Source organism: Melospiza melodia, chromosome 6 (genome assembly GCF_035770615.1).
Source record: "Melospiza melodia melodia isolate bMelMel2 chromosome 6, bMelMel2.pri, whole genome shotgun sequence".
Lineage (NCBI taxonomy): Eukaryota > Metazoa > Chordata > Aves > Passeriformes > Passerellidae > Melospiza > Melospiza melodia.
Genome location: NC_086199.1, coordinates 76,951,630 through 76,966,822, shown reverse-complemented (window position 1 = coordinate 76,966,822; position 15,193 = coordinate 76,951,630).

The window sequence follows — 15,193 nt, the reverse complement described above, 5'->3', positions numbered from 1 at the left end:
TTTTCTACATCAAACATAAAATTCCTACTGAACGCCCCATCCCTCAAATCTATATCTCCTGTTCAGAGAAAAGGGTTTTGTGTGAGAGAATGCCAAAGGCCTTACAGAGTTTTAAGTAAATGACATCTACGTCATCAGTAGATCATCAGCGTCATTCATTTCCTAGCCTGTATCAAAAAAAACAAAATAGCTTGAGTTTAGTTTCTATTCCAAGACTAAAATCATTGTACTAAAATATTGCTTAAAATTGAGACTGACTCATTGAAATACTCTCCCAGTTTGTCTGTGAATCAATAATTTCTCACTGAGAGTGTTGTGCAACAAAACTTGTGGGGAAAACATTACAAAGACCTGACTTCTCCAGCTTAATTCTGAGAACTGATGTGGCAATACAGAAGTTCTAAGCTCAAGATACATCCTACCTGCAGGCAGGCAGGCAAGAAGGTATCGTATCTCCATTAGGCAATTTCCTACTCAAAAAGCATGAAACATTTACTGTAATGTGTCTTAGACAATTTCATGTTGTTTGCTATTTATTACTCTCCTTATTGTTACTAAGTCATAATTTTTTCCAGAATTCCACTTGGAATCCATTTCCTTTTAAAAATCATCCCTATTTCCAAAGATAATTCTTCACCCTTCAGATACTAGTTTTAGTATTGTTTTCAAGAATACTGGACTAATTTTCATTAATGGACTTCATTCACATGCAATGTGACCACATTTATTTTATCTGAGCACCTTCAACCAGTTATTTATATATTCATGAAAATTTTCTGTCTCCTTTTGAGAGTATCTATATAATAAATTTTTAAATTATAATGTAATGCTTGTAATGTAATGCATTTAAGTGGTAATGCTTGAAAATGGAAACAAAGAAATAATTCACTCCTATATCAACTGTACTTTGCATGCCTGTCCTGGTAAATGAATATTCCTTTTTCTTCCTCTTATAGGAAAATTCTAGAACTTTGTTACATGATATGCTGTTTCTTTTCTTTAGCTTCTGGGGAAATAATTTCCTACTATACTAGTATGACCCCTGCTTTCATTAAATGACAGCCCTTCTTCACTTTCTTCCCTGCCAGTTTGCCTTCCCTAAGACCTTTATGTATCAGCTTCTCATGTTTTCTAAAGGCGATTTTTCAAGTAGATTTTTGAGAGATAAATATTTTATTACTTCCTTACTTCAGAGTAATAAACTATTTTAGTGTATGATAATTTCCTTTTAGATTAGCATCAGTTCTTTCCTAAAGAGGTGATCCCTCCATTGGCATTAGCATCACCTTCAGCCCTTCAGAGCCCAAGAGATACATCATTAAGCACTTTGAGATTGTTCAATAGGAAGAATGAAATCTCTTGTATCATCTTGAAGTTGTAGAAATTATACCAGTCTAGAGTGAAATATATTTCTATAAGTAGTTTGTGTATTGCACTCTTCTTACCAATCTGTGAAATTCCATATTCCTCTTAAATTCACTGTGTTAAATATGATGACCAAGATGGAGTGCAGTGTCCCCTCTGATAACCCTTGATTTATATCTGAATGCAACTTCATGAGCAGTTTTTCTTCCTTTCTCATCCTTCTCACTATTTATGAACAAATGGATGAAAAGGGAATTTGAAAAAATAATGACTCTCCAGCCACTGAAATACTAATTTTACTGAAAAACAAGAGTAGGAGTTCAGTCTGCAAATTCCACAGCAAGGCTGACTATTTTATCACCTTGCTGTCTGGGGAATGGCATAAACTGGCCATCAGACAAAATCAGAAGTTATATCCAAGTCCAAATGGCCATATTTTCAGACATGTGATTTTCTAGTTATATCAGGTCAAGAGGTACAATTTACTTTTTTACCAGGGAAAAGCCTCCTTCTGACTCACAGATCAAGGATCATAACTTCTGTAGCAGCAGATTTTCTTACTCTTTTCTCTGAGCCACTCTCCTGCTGCATCCCTCACATTGCCTTAGCAGCACTCCTGAGGAACAGGCTGAGGAAAGCTGAGAAAAAAACCCACAACATCCCACTCACTGCCCCCCTCTTGCCCCAGGCCACAGGTTTCTTCATCTCTGTTCTCATTGGCAAGCCTATTCCAACTGGAGAGGTAACTATGCCATTAATTAACCATTTCTGAGCTGAGAAGATGGAGAATGTGCATTGATGTGGAACTGTAAACAGACACATACCTATCTCAATATGTGTATATGCAGAGGAGACATACACACATTTTTATATTGCATAACTCCCCCTTGAATGCCAAAGAATTCTCTAGTCTGAAATCAGGTCCACGTCAGAGCATGCACTCATGACAACTGTTTAGAGAGAGCCTTGTTTTACTGTCCTCTGCCTTTTCTGCAATTATGTAGAAAGGAATTTTTCAGTATGTTTTGTGAGGCAGTTTTTCTTGCAAAACTCTCTATAAGGGTTTTTGCTCTGTCACTTTAACATCCTAATTCTTTTCAGCTATATTTTTCTATTCCTTCAGTATGAAACATATCATAGTTTGATGATCAGAGGAATAGAGGGTATAGTGCAAGAAAACCAAACCACAACATCCTTTTTAAATGCTGCTAAATTAACATTATTTGTTTTGGACTGAATTGTCCAAACTGGCTTCTTTTAAATCAGTTTTGCTGTATCTCCCTGAAATCACAGTGTCTGTGACAGTAGATGTGTTTCCCTGGGATGCAGACTGTTTCCTAGCTTCTCTGTTTGCAAATGGGGATTAAATATTTGTGGGTTTGATTTGTCTTGCAGCTCAGCAAATTAAGATGCAGTCACCTGCATTTGCAGCTGCCTTCCTTTAGGCTGCCAAATGGATGCAGTTCATTCTGCTCAGGATTTCTTTTTCCTCCAAACATGCACAGTTTTATTAGGACCGTTTTAGGTTTGAATTGACTTCTAGTTGAAGATGAAGAAATTATTCATTTGAACAAATTAATTACAGTCGACTGTGATTTTTCTTGACTCTAGTAATCAGTCTCAACTTTTCTGCACCAAACAGGCAGTACGTGTCAAAGTTGATAATAACTGCAAATATTCAGACTTTAAAACTCAGATAGTCTTATCTAATATGAAGAACATGAATAATTCCTTTTTTAAGGCCAGTACAACCCAATGTTTTGTTCTGGCATTACTAGTGAGGCAACAGACCTCAGAACTTGGAAATTCCCTCAGGAAATTCTGATAATTTTACCTTAGCTCTTGGATTGCAATGGATCTTTTCATTCTTTAGTATTTGCTGTCATAATTAATTTGAACCTATTCAAACAAATTACCCCACAAACACCACTACCTGGCTATGAAATGAGTGAATATGAGTACGCCTATGATGGTGAATTAATTTCATCTAACTGATTGCTGCCCCTACACAGAGGTCTATGGGTTTATGTGTACCTTGCTGCAGGGGCAGATGCATCTCGCTGTTGCATGAACATGTACTCCATCGATTCATGTAACAAGCATGCAAAATTTCCTTTAGCCTCCCAGTAAATCTGTATTTGTATGATAACCACAGCTCAGAACTTACTTCTCCCTTCTCTATCATGCTACTCCAGTCTTTCCAACTCATTCACTGGTTCCACCACAGGAAAACAGATAAGCAGGATTTTTTCCCTTTTAAGCTCTATGTGTACCACTTATATGTTTGTCCAAGACAGCTGAAGATAATGAAGAGTTACATATCAAATGGCAAGATGTGGTGGCCTTGACCATGGCTAGGTGCCAGGTGCTTAAAGTCATTCTATCTCTCCCCCTCTGAATGGGGTAGCTGAAGAGAAGCAAAAATATAATTAAAAGCTCTTGGGTTGAGATTAGGACAAGGAGAGATCACTCACCAATTACTGTCACAAGCAAAACAGGCCCAACACTTGGAAATTAGTTTCATTTACTACCAGTCGAATAAAAGTAAAGAGAAATAAAATAAATCTTAAAACACCTTCCTCCAACCCTCCTTTCTTCCTGGGCTCAAATTGCCTCATGATTTCTCTGCCTTCCTCCCTGCCAGTGGTGCAGGGGGACAGGGAATGGGGTTGCAGTTTGTTTAGTCCCATGTTGTCTCTGCTGCTGCTTCTTCCTCAAGAGAGGACTTCAGAACTCTGGTGTTCTTCAAGAACTGCTCCAGTGTGGGTCCCTCTGCCATGGAGGGCAGTCCTTCAAGAACAGGCAGCTCCAGAATGGAGTCCCCAAGGGTTACAGGTCCTGCCAGCAAACCTGCTGCGACACAGGGGGGGCTTCTCTCCCAACAGGCCCTGTCAGGACCCTGCTCCAGCGTGGGCTCCCATGGTGTCACAGCCTCCCCAGGCATCCCCCTGCTCCTGCGTGGGCTCCTCCAGGGGCTGCTGGTGCACCTCTGCTCCACCATGGACCTCCATGGGCTGCAGGGGCATCTCTGCTCCTCCATGGCCTGCAGGGGAATCTCTGCTCCACCATGGACCTCCATGGCCTGCAGGGGAATCTCTGCTCCACCATGGCCTGCAGGGGAATCTCTGCTCCACCATGGACCTCCACGGCCTGCAGGGGCATCTCTGCTCCACCATGGACCTCCATGGCCTGCAGGGGAATCTCTGCTCCACCATGGACCTCCATGGCCTGCAGGGGAATCTCTGCTCCACCATGGACCTCCATGGCCTGCAGGGGAATCTCTGCTCCACCATGGCCTGCAGGGGAATCTCTGCTCCACCATGGACCTCCATGGGCTGCAGGGGCATCTCTGCTCCACCATGGACCTCCACGGCCTGCAGGGGAATCTCTGCTCCACCATGGACCTCCATGGGCTGCAGGGGCATCTCTGCTCCACCATGGACCTCCATGGGCTGCAGGGGCATCTCTGCTCCACCATGGGCTGCAGGGGAATCTCTGCTCTGGCACCTGGAACACCTCCTGCCCTTCGTTCTGCATTGACTTTGGTTCTGCAGAGCTGATTCCTTCCCATATTCTCCCTTCCCTCTCCAGCTGCTGCTCTGCAGTGGTTTTTCCCCCTTTCTCAAATAGACTATCACTGTGGCACTACCACACCACTCATGGGCCCAGGCTGGGTCTGTCTTGGAACAAGCTGGAATACGCCCTGTACCAATTGTATGACTGGGACAAATTCTGCAAATCCTGATTTGGGCAACTCTCAGTGGGAAATTTACCTCCATGAACTGCAGAATTTAACTCACAATAAATTCAAGGTTTCTTTTATTTACAGATAAACGTATATGACTTTTTTTCAGGTGATAGATGTTTTACTTGTCCCATAAAGGGCATTTCTACATCACAAGTCCTGTATGTTTGTCAGTCAGACGACTCAAATAATCTCTCAGAATTGCATTCAGCTTAAATTATTTTGAGACAAGTTCTTTTGGAAAAGCTGAGGTGATCTAACTGAATACAGCTTTCTTAAAAACCTCTCATGTTCCATCTGCACACTTTCTCGTCTTTTAAAGGAGAAGAGCAAACACTACAGAGGAAATTCTTTGCTGATGACAGCGGTGCAGTAGCTTTCCCAATTCCCGTTCCTCCTCCATCATTCCTTACAGGTTGATTTTAACAGCATGTATAATACATTAATTGAGTCTCCTTTTAGCTCTGGTAACCTCACTGCCTCATTTTTGAAGAAAAACTTCAGCAGCTACAGCTGCCACATTTTTGTGTGTTTGGTTTTACCCATCCAACTGGATTAATATTTCCTGGAACCTCTCTTAAGTGTCAGAACTTCTTAACTATTGTGTAGTAAAAAGTGCTATCACTCAGTGCCACAAAGCATTTTTTTTTTCTGCCAAAGAATTCTTTGTGCAAGCTGGGAAAAAATTACACAACGACGGGAAATGATTAATAATATATCACCAGGAACAATTAAAATATACTTCTATTCTTCATCAAAAACTATTTGCTAATTCAGATATTTTGGGGGATTTATGAGTCATAACTTTTCCCCTGCTTGAGATGACCTTTAAGTAGTCTTTTCTTGGTTGGTACAACAACAGACATGAATTTTGTAACATGTAAGAATATTATAAGGTATTTCCACTGGTCATTGTTCTAAGTTAAAGAGATAAGCAGGATGATGTAATGTAATTTTCCTTTACTGAGCAACCACTATGCTGTGTGTTACTTTCATGATATTAAAGTAGTTAGTCAACAGGTAGATCCTATCATTTACAGTTGCTATCACAAGAAATCTTATCTCAGTGCCCAGTGTCATCACTTGCAAGGTCAGTATCAGTTGCAGAAAAGAAGTAACATAGACAATTGCCAAGTCAAATTGCATGACTCTGGAACTAAAGCTTTGGGGCAAAAAAAGTTAATTTCCTCACTTAACCCACTAGTATTTTTTTCTCTCTTAAGGCTACCAGGACTAGAATACCACTGAATTAAAGCTGAGATCCTCCCATATGCAGCAATTTTTGTCATGGCACTGCATCTAACATCTGTAAAAGGGATCAGAGATTAGGCGGAGTTTATTCTAGGAAAAGATGTTGAATTTACACAGAAATAAAATCCCCAGACCAAAATCACATTCCTAGTTTCTAGGTCATGATTCTTATCAAGATGAAAGCATCATCAACTTTTGGGTGACAAGTTCTTATGAAAAACAGAACACATTTAAAGCCTAGAACTTACTGCACAAATCCAGTGATGGCAATGAAGAGAATTAAACCTTAGTCCAGTTTATTTCATAACTATCAGTACTAAATAAAAACCTCAGAGCCCTGAGACAAGCCTTGAAAGAAGGCACTGCTTTCAGTGTACCAGAGAAGAGGCAAGGCCCTGTGCTTTGGGTACTGAAGGAGCCTCCAGAGGTCCTTCAAACTGGAGAAGCATCTGGAAATTAGGAGTCCCTTGGCTTTGCTGGCATTACCACACTACTGAATGTGCACACCGTGTCACTTTTGTCCCAGTTTACCATCCACATGTTGAAGACTGTCCATAAAATCAGGAAATCACACAGTCCACCTTTCTTCACCTCCCTGTTCCACTCCCACTGCGCAGCCAGCTCACCTTTGCACCTTTCCTACAACATCCCATCTGCCCTTTCCTCCCCTGCTTCCACTTTTCTCCCATTCACTTTCCCTGTTGCTCATGGAAAATTTTAGAAGTACATAGATCAATATTTGAGACTTAGTTGTTTCTAGATCCCTAGAATACTGTTCTCCCATTACGCAGACTAATCAGGGATTTACTGAAATATAGCCCAAGTTTCTTCCCAGTCTACGCAGAGAATTTAATTTCCACAGGAATCTAATGTAAGCACAGAGGGAAGGACTGATGGACACATGGATCTGGCCTTGGCAAAAATCTAGAAAACAGGATAGGTCTCCACTCCTCAACCAGGAACCTAAAGGGTATTCCCGTAACTATACATTTAGACATTTTTTAGTAAACAATTACGATGGTGAACAACCACCTACTCAATCTACATGCTCCCCATCTAGCCTACAACATGCTATTTTCTGCATAATTCTGTCTGGAGTAAAACATTATTGGTGGAGGGATAAATAAAGTTTTGATGCCTGCCCAGTTGTTCTATCTTCAACTGAGAACATTTTACAGTTTTGAAAATTTCAAAACTTCCCACTAAAAATAGGATTGCAATCAAAGTGATTCACAGTCCTCAACAGCCTGCCATCATCTGGCCTCCCAGCTTGCATTCAAAACTTAAGCATAGAAAGGAATCCAACACAATATATTTTTCATCTTTTTCATTTGCATCAAGATACAGGAAGCAAAACATCTGCAAGAGAAGTCCATGATAAGAGAAAAGTTCATTGTTTGAAATACCAAGTAAGTTTTGCTGTGTTCTGAATTTCTCTCTTGGTATGTCATCACTATGTGAGACTGGTGAAAAGGAACAAGAATGAATTTCCAGTGTCTGGAATATGAAAATTACAAAAATGGGCAATTTTTCAATCTTCTCTGCACACTTTGCAAACAATCTTGCTTCACTTCAATTGCCACATCCCTTACAAAATTTATGACAGAAAGAACTAAAACCAACACATCACACATTATTTGGTGCCTTTTCCTAGTAATACTAAGATATAATCATAACATTGCCATGTGTGTGTCTCAGCATAATGAATTTTGGCTTGGACCAGTAGATAACTTCAGTAAGACAGAGACATGCAAAATGATGAAAATAATTCATGTGAGCATCTGACACAGACTGCTGCCAATCTAGAGATCTGTGATAAAATAACAGCTACTATAGTAAACAAAAGGAGGTATATCTGCTGCAAAAAGATGGATTCCAGTCTAAAGGTGTAAAGCAACAGTGTACGTCCTAGAATTTCTGTCCCAATAAAAATTTAGCATAAGGAAAAAGAAGGCATTCCTATATGGGGTTGGGTTGTAATAACAGACCTTGAAACACACGTGACACCATTTGCACAAATTCTAAATTCTAAATTATCACACCAGTAAAAACAGGGCTCAAATAACAACAAAAATGGAGGGAGAAAATTCATAACCTAGGGAGATAGTCAGCTCTATTGTGACTAGCCAAGCAGGAATGTTTTTTCTTTTCTGCATTCTGGCTTGCATAGCAAACTGTGACTTATATTGACCTTCTGGAAACAAGTGCAGGGAATAAGCTTTACCAAATACCAAAATTTCTTTTCATCTGGATGTCCTGAACACTAGTCTAAAAATCTGTGCCAAAACTCTTAATTGCAACAATGCTCTTTCATCTAACATTTTTGTGGCTGAACAAAAACAATGACAACAGAAGACAAACACAATCTCCAACAGAGGCACTACTGACTTAACACTGTGAAAAATACAGGCTCTGTAGGTTTATTAATTTTTGTGACCATGTATAAACACTCAGAGACACAACTCTGTGAAGAAGCAGGAAGACAACATAGTAAAGGTGTCATTGCAAACCATGCTAGTTCATTCCTTACCCATTCATGACTAACAGAAGAAAAATGAACCAAATCCTAGCTTGATTATACAACCAAAGTTTCCGCCAGAGGTCTGCAATAAGGAGGCTTCAAAGGTCAGGCATATGAACTACATTTTCAGGGGTGAATCCTACAGAGGACATTAGTTCTGAAAAGATTAATCCACTTTCTAGATTGCTAATTTTCCCTGAAATAAGTAAACATAAGTTCAGCTTCTTTTACATGATAGCTTTCGAACCTTTCTCAAGAAGTAAAGCTCAGTTTTAGAAACATTTCCTAGCTTTGCGTAAGTCAGGTGGGACACAATAAGAGCATGTTTGTGTTACAGCAGCAAAATTTTATGGCTTCCCTGGGTCACAGACTGGAACATCTAAGCTGAAAGTCCAGTGGGACAACTACAAGTAGGTGAAACCTGGAGGGAAACGTAGCAAGGAGGCGCGAAGTGGACGCAATACTAACATCTGCTCCTCAAAACTGAAAACAGCCCAGACCACACCTGAGGGAAATAGCTCAGTCCCGTTTCACATTAAAACAGGTCTTTGGGGAATAAAAACCTGAAGGCTTACCCTAGCAGAGTTAAGAAGGATGCACAAGTAGATGATACGAGAAGTAATTTCAGGTGTGGACATCTTACAAAATAAGTTACTACAGCCCATTTCAAATATTAAATTCAGTCTAAAAATTTTGACCTTTTGGCCCTCTCTACTGTACTGGATGAATCCTGCTGTTCACAATGTGCTCTGTTAATATTGAGATTGTGCATGAGGCATAAGAATTTTGTGTACTATTTCTAACTTAAAGGATAAATTACCTCAGGCCTCTTGAGCAGCATCTTGTAAGGGTTTCAGTTTTCCAGACTGGACTGTAAACATTATTTTTTTGTTATTTTTGATGTTTTTAATGATCTTGCATTGTATGTACACAGCAATGGGAAATTATGGATCAACGGAAATAGCAGACAATCATTTGAGGATGTTTACAGCTACAATTAGATATAGGTCCCAAACTGGATCTAATATCATGCTTCTCAGAAGGACAGATGAGATTCTACTGTTCTTGATAAATCGATGTCAGCTGTGTTTCCCTTCCCCTTTAGGCCTCACTAACTTCCATAATGTCTGAGTGTTGCAATACAAAAAATATTTTCAAACTTTGTCACATAAAAACTTGCACTAAGGAAATGAAGGCTCTTGTAATAACTTGTCACCAGACTCTTCTGTTATCCTGGGAATTTTAAAGAAATATTCCCTGGAGAACCCCTTGAATATAAAACAAATAGAAAAAAAAGTATGGGAAATAACATCATGTAAGGCATGGTGTAATTTTAAAGACTGACTAGTCCTATATTTGGTATGGAAGAATCCTCGCTGGGATACCCTAGAAATGAATGAATAATCCCACCTACAGCTTTTCCTACTCTTCTGCTTTGTGGGGGTGCTGGTGCAGAACAACTGCATCAGCACACAGAAATAGAAGTGCCAAATTCTGTGTCTTTGTCCCATATAGCTATGCAATACCTGCTGTGAACTCCAAATTCTTTTGGATTTTCTCCTGGATTTTCTTTCTTCTTACAATTTCCTGTTGTAGCTGGGACTGCAATATCTCACTTGTGAAGAGTGATATGATTCACCACAGTTAGATTCAAATTAGAGAACTATTCCTTTTAATTAGTATAAAAATGACACCATTGAAGGACAATCTGATATTTATTACATGTAACTGCCAGCATTGCAATCTGTGAGGTATGCATGGGAATATCTGCACACACATCTGTAAAAGTTCAGCAGCAGCAAAGAGCTTTCTCCTCATCAACATTTTTGAACATGATTTTTAATGAATGCAATCTGCAATATTTGGAGGGTAAACACTAACCACTGCCTGGAAATAAATTTAAGATGAAAATCTTTATTGTCGCCTCTGCCAGGAAGAGAGATGGAGCTTCTTCTTGGCAGAACATCCTGAAGAGCACTGCAGCTGTTATTCAGTGGTGCTCTGCCTCTGTCCTCTTCAGAAAATGCTTGAAGGAAGTATTCCACCAACATGAGACTGCAAAAATTTACATTCTGACTCCTTCATCAAATCACTGTTTCAGTTTTGATAACAGCTGTCTGTATCCTTGTTCAGTTTTACCAGAAGGCATACAGAGAGAAAGGGAGGAAGTATTGATTTAACACATTTTCTCCTGAGTTATCTTTGACAGAAGCTCTGCATATTTAGAGGGAGCCATGACATAAAAAACTTTCTAATTCTGTATTCTCAAGTAGAAAAGTTCTAATATTAGAATGCTATACTTGGACTATAATTAGAATTATTACAACTCTAGCCCTTACCATTAACCAGAACATAATCTCTCTTGTAAAGGATATTGGAGACCTTTTCCAGAAAGTTCACACCTCAGGGCAGGACTTCTATATAGTTAGATCCATCCTAGCTCTTCTGCCTCTTAAATCCAGCAGCTTTGCATTGTTGTTTCATTGTTGGATCTAACTAGGCAAAGGGAAGATCCTAGTATGCTGACCCTGCTAATTTTTTTTTTCATAGTTGCTCAATTGATGATGAGGAATAAAGAGAACTTTCTTACAAATGCCAAAGAGATTGGTAGGAATAAATTCTTATCAGTGCTTTTATATGGTGAAATAAAATTGGTAACTTGGTAAATGACAACATCAGTATGTGTTCAGAACTAGACTGTCAGAACACTTTTTCTCCACAAAAACACGAAACAAAAACCATTTTCATCACTTCCTCTATATGTCTCTAGCATCTTCCTTCCTTAGTTTAAAATGTTATTGTTCCTGTGGAGAACAGCCCCTAACTTCTTCATTTCCAGTCTGTAAAGTCAAGTTTAAAAGAGCTGCCTACATGGTAAAATATCTTGAGGCCAGTGATTAAAAGATTACTATGAACTCACTCTTAGTCCGAACTGCCTGGTGCATTGCATCGTCCCTTGTTCATTCCACGAACATTTCTCACAAAGTTTTTAAAAATTTAAAATGTACCTAATGAGTCTGTTAACAGATATATTCTATCTGGCAGGATTTAGCCTGGAGGAGTTTGCCTACTGGCTGGAGCACTTCAACCTCGTGTTCTGAGCTCAGACTGTGAGCCTACAATGCCTCATTGTTTGGCTCCTTATAGGTGACAATGAAACTGGCATTCATTCCCACTCCTGAATGGTTTCCATTCCACTCTGAAAAAGTTGTTTGCTGCTCCTGGTATTATATAACGATCTCAGTTTCAGCATGCAAGAAGGCATGCTCTAGTCAAATACCTTATCTCCAGGATTATATTAACAACTAAATGTGAGTCATGCTGGGAATCAGACATGTTTGTCTATACACAATATGCAGTTAGGACTCTTAAAAATTAAGCTAAATCTGTTAGTTCAATTTATTGTCAACACATTACAGTATGACTTGGGCAGCCCTTCATTTACTATGCAAGTGGTCCCGTTGCACTTCTGTCTACACACAAGTGAACATTACACTGGAAACTGAAAAGAGCAGATTGCACTACATGATAGAAATCTGGCCTTGTCCAGGTTTAAATTAAGCTTTAAATTAAGACTTTAAAACTGCATGGTCAGTGCCTAATAAGCCAGGCTGAAAGAGCACTGAACTTTTTGACCCCAGTCCAGCAAAATACTGAATCACACATAACTCTACAGACAAAGTAGTCCCAGAGATTTCAGTGGAATCAAGGAAGCAGTTTCATGGCTGCATCTGTCAGAAACAGCGTTCAGCACTTGCAAATGCAGTCACCAAAGCAAGCTCAGAAGCACTGAATAATGCATGCAATGACCTTGAATGTATATCTACTATAAGAACAGCAAGTAACCACAATGCAGTACTCCTTATGTGAGTTGTAAGTGATTTGAAAATAACCAATAATATTTTTTAATTGCTGCTTAGTCAGAACTGCAATATTCTATGAGGGGAAAGTAAAGGAGTCTTTCCAATTTAATAAAGTAAGAGAAACAAATGATCTGACAAACAAAATATAGGTACATCACTGTAAAATATAAGAAAGAACAGAACATTTATGCTGTTCCTGAAAAATTTAATAGATAGAAACCACGTGGGTGGTCCCAGCAAACTGAATGGCAACTGTTTCAGTGGTTAGGACAATCACATTGATATTTTATTGCTTTTTTTGGTTACACTTATAAGCTGGAGTATTAAGAAGTGCAAAGCAGCTTCTATGAGCACATTCACCCACACACAAAAATCTTTGCCAGATATTTCTAGAGGTGATTAAATTATTCAAACGTTCAGTAACTTATTTTAATCTATTATGTTTGGTAGAATACATTACTGGGGAAAACAGGATATCATATCATAAAGCTCGTCTAATCAAGAAATATCTGGAATATTTAACATTTTGTCTGTCATCTGGCCTTCTCAAAAAGACTGTATTCCTCCACAGTCTTTTGTCATTTCTTTCTCTATTTATTACGAAACTATTAAAATAATTGCATTTATAAATTCAAGCTCTTTGGTGCTTAAACCAGGATTTTAAGCCTTTGGGACCAACTGAGCATCTCAGAATAGCCAGACAGACACCTGAGTCATACTCAGTGCTTGAAAACACTACCATGTTCCTTCTTGGCTTGAAATGTACCTACATGGTTAGTCTTGTGCTACTGGCATTCCTGGAACATTATGGCCTGGGCAAGGGACATTACTCTGGCCTGAGATCTCTAGAAAAACTGTGGTTAGACCACCTGGCACCTAAATTCAGTAATTGAACTAAAGGCATGCTGAATGGCAGGATTAGACTGATTTTTTTAAAATTGTTTGTGTTCTTTTCTTCTTAATACACAAAACATAGATCAGAAATTTCTGTTAATGTGCAAGTATAAAATTTCCATGTTCATTTTGCCCATGGTGTCCACCTGAGCAAAAAGACCAAATTCCTCCATTTCTATAGCTAGGACATGTATGAATGTCCTGTGTGCATCAAGCACCATTTCACAGAAGGTGGGCACCAAAGTAACCATCCTTAACACAGAAGCACTGATGCACACATTCCTGTCCAGGCTGGTGAGTAAAGCATTGGACTCAGCGTGCTTCCATAACAAAGATGTGCAGGAAATGCAGGCTCACTGAGACTTTTCTTTCAGGGTTTGTGCACCCCCTGCAACACGAGGATAAAGAAGGTGGTGTGTTGCCAGAAACGCGTGACAAGCAGGCAGGGCTGCAATACTCAACTTGTCTATCTCATGGATTCGTGCATCTGGACCTCACTTTCTCTTCCAAGAGAAGACCCTAATATTTTGTGATTTTAACTTTTTTTGACCTTAAAAACTAATCCATTTTGACTTGCTGAGATTCTCCAGTTTTGACTTTCTAATCTAATTTTAACATTTATTGGGACTTTTATTTTTTCAGGAGTCAGTTATGTTTAGTAGTTTGGTATTGGAAATTATGTCCTGGTTTATTCCACACTGCAGTGAGTATCTTTAAACATTAAAAAAAAAAATTTAAAAAAATAAACCAAACCCAGCATAGCAAAATAAAAATAAATCATTCAGACAAATAGCTTTTTTCATTGATAGAAAAGTTTAAAATCTTTGAGCCCATCCCTGAAGTTTTGGTTTCAGAAAGTGACTAACTCCTTTTTATGCAGATAAACAGACATTTATCTATTCTAGAACTTATACGTCAATAAAATCTGTAAGCAACAGAGCTTAAAGGTTTCTGTGAAATAAAACACAAAGCTGTGAAAAACTTATACAATAGACAAGTCACCATCATCATTAAGAAAACTTACAATCAAGAAGAAAAAAATGACATAACACAGGAGTAGTTTCTTTCTGACAAGAGGGAAACTTTTGCCCCAAAACAGAACTCTGACCTTGCTACTTAAAGATGCTTCATAAATAAACACTTTCCTAAGAAACATTTAAGGTTGCAACACTGAGAAAGTCCCAGAACTCCCAGGAAATATATTGCTAACGCCACACAATGACTAAGCTTTCTAAAAATGGTGCCAAAAGAATGAAGGTCAAAAGGAACACGCTGTGTGGCTTGGCTCCTCCATCGGACAGCACAGCCCCACAGGTCCTTGGCAGATGCCTCCCCTGCCCCTCGTATCTCGCCCTGCTGGGACAAGTTATATGTGCATTGTCCTCTCACAGCCTCCCCTGCCCCTCGTATCACACCCTGCTGGCACAAGCTACACCTGCATTGTCCTCTCACAGCCTCCCCTGCCCCTCGTATCACACCCTGCTGGCACAAGCTACACCTGCACTGTCCTCTCACAGCCTCCCCTGCCCCTCGTATCTCGCCCCACTGGGACAA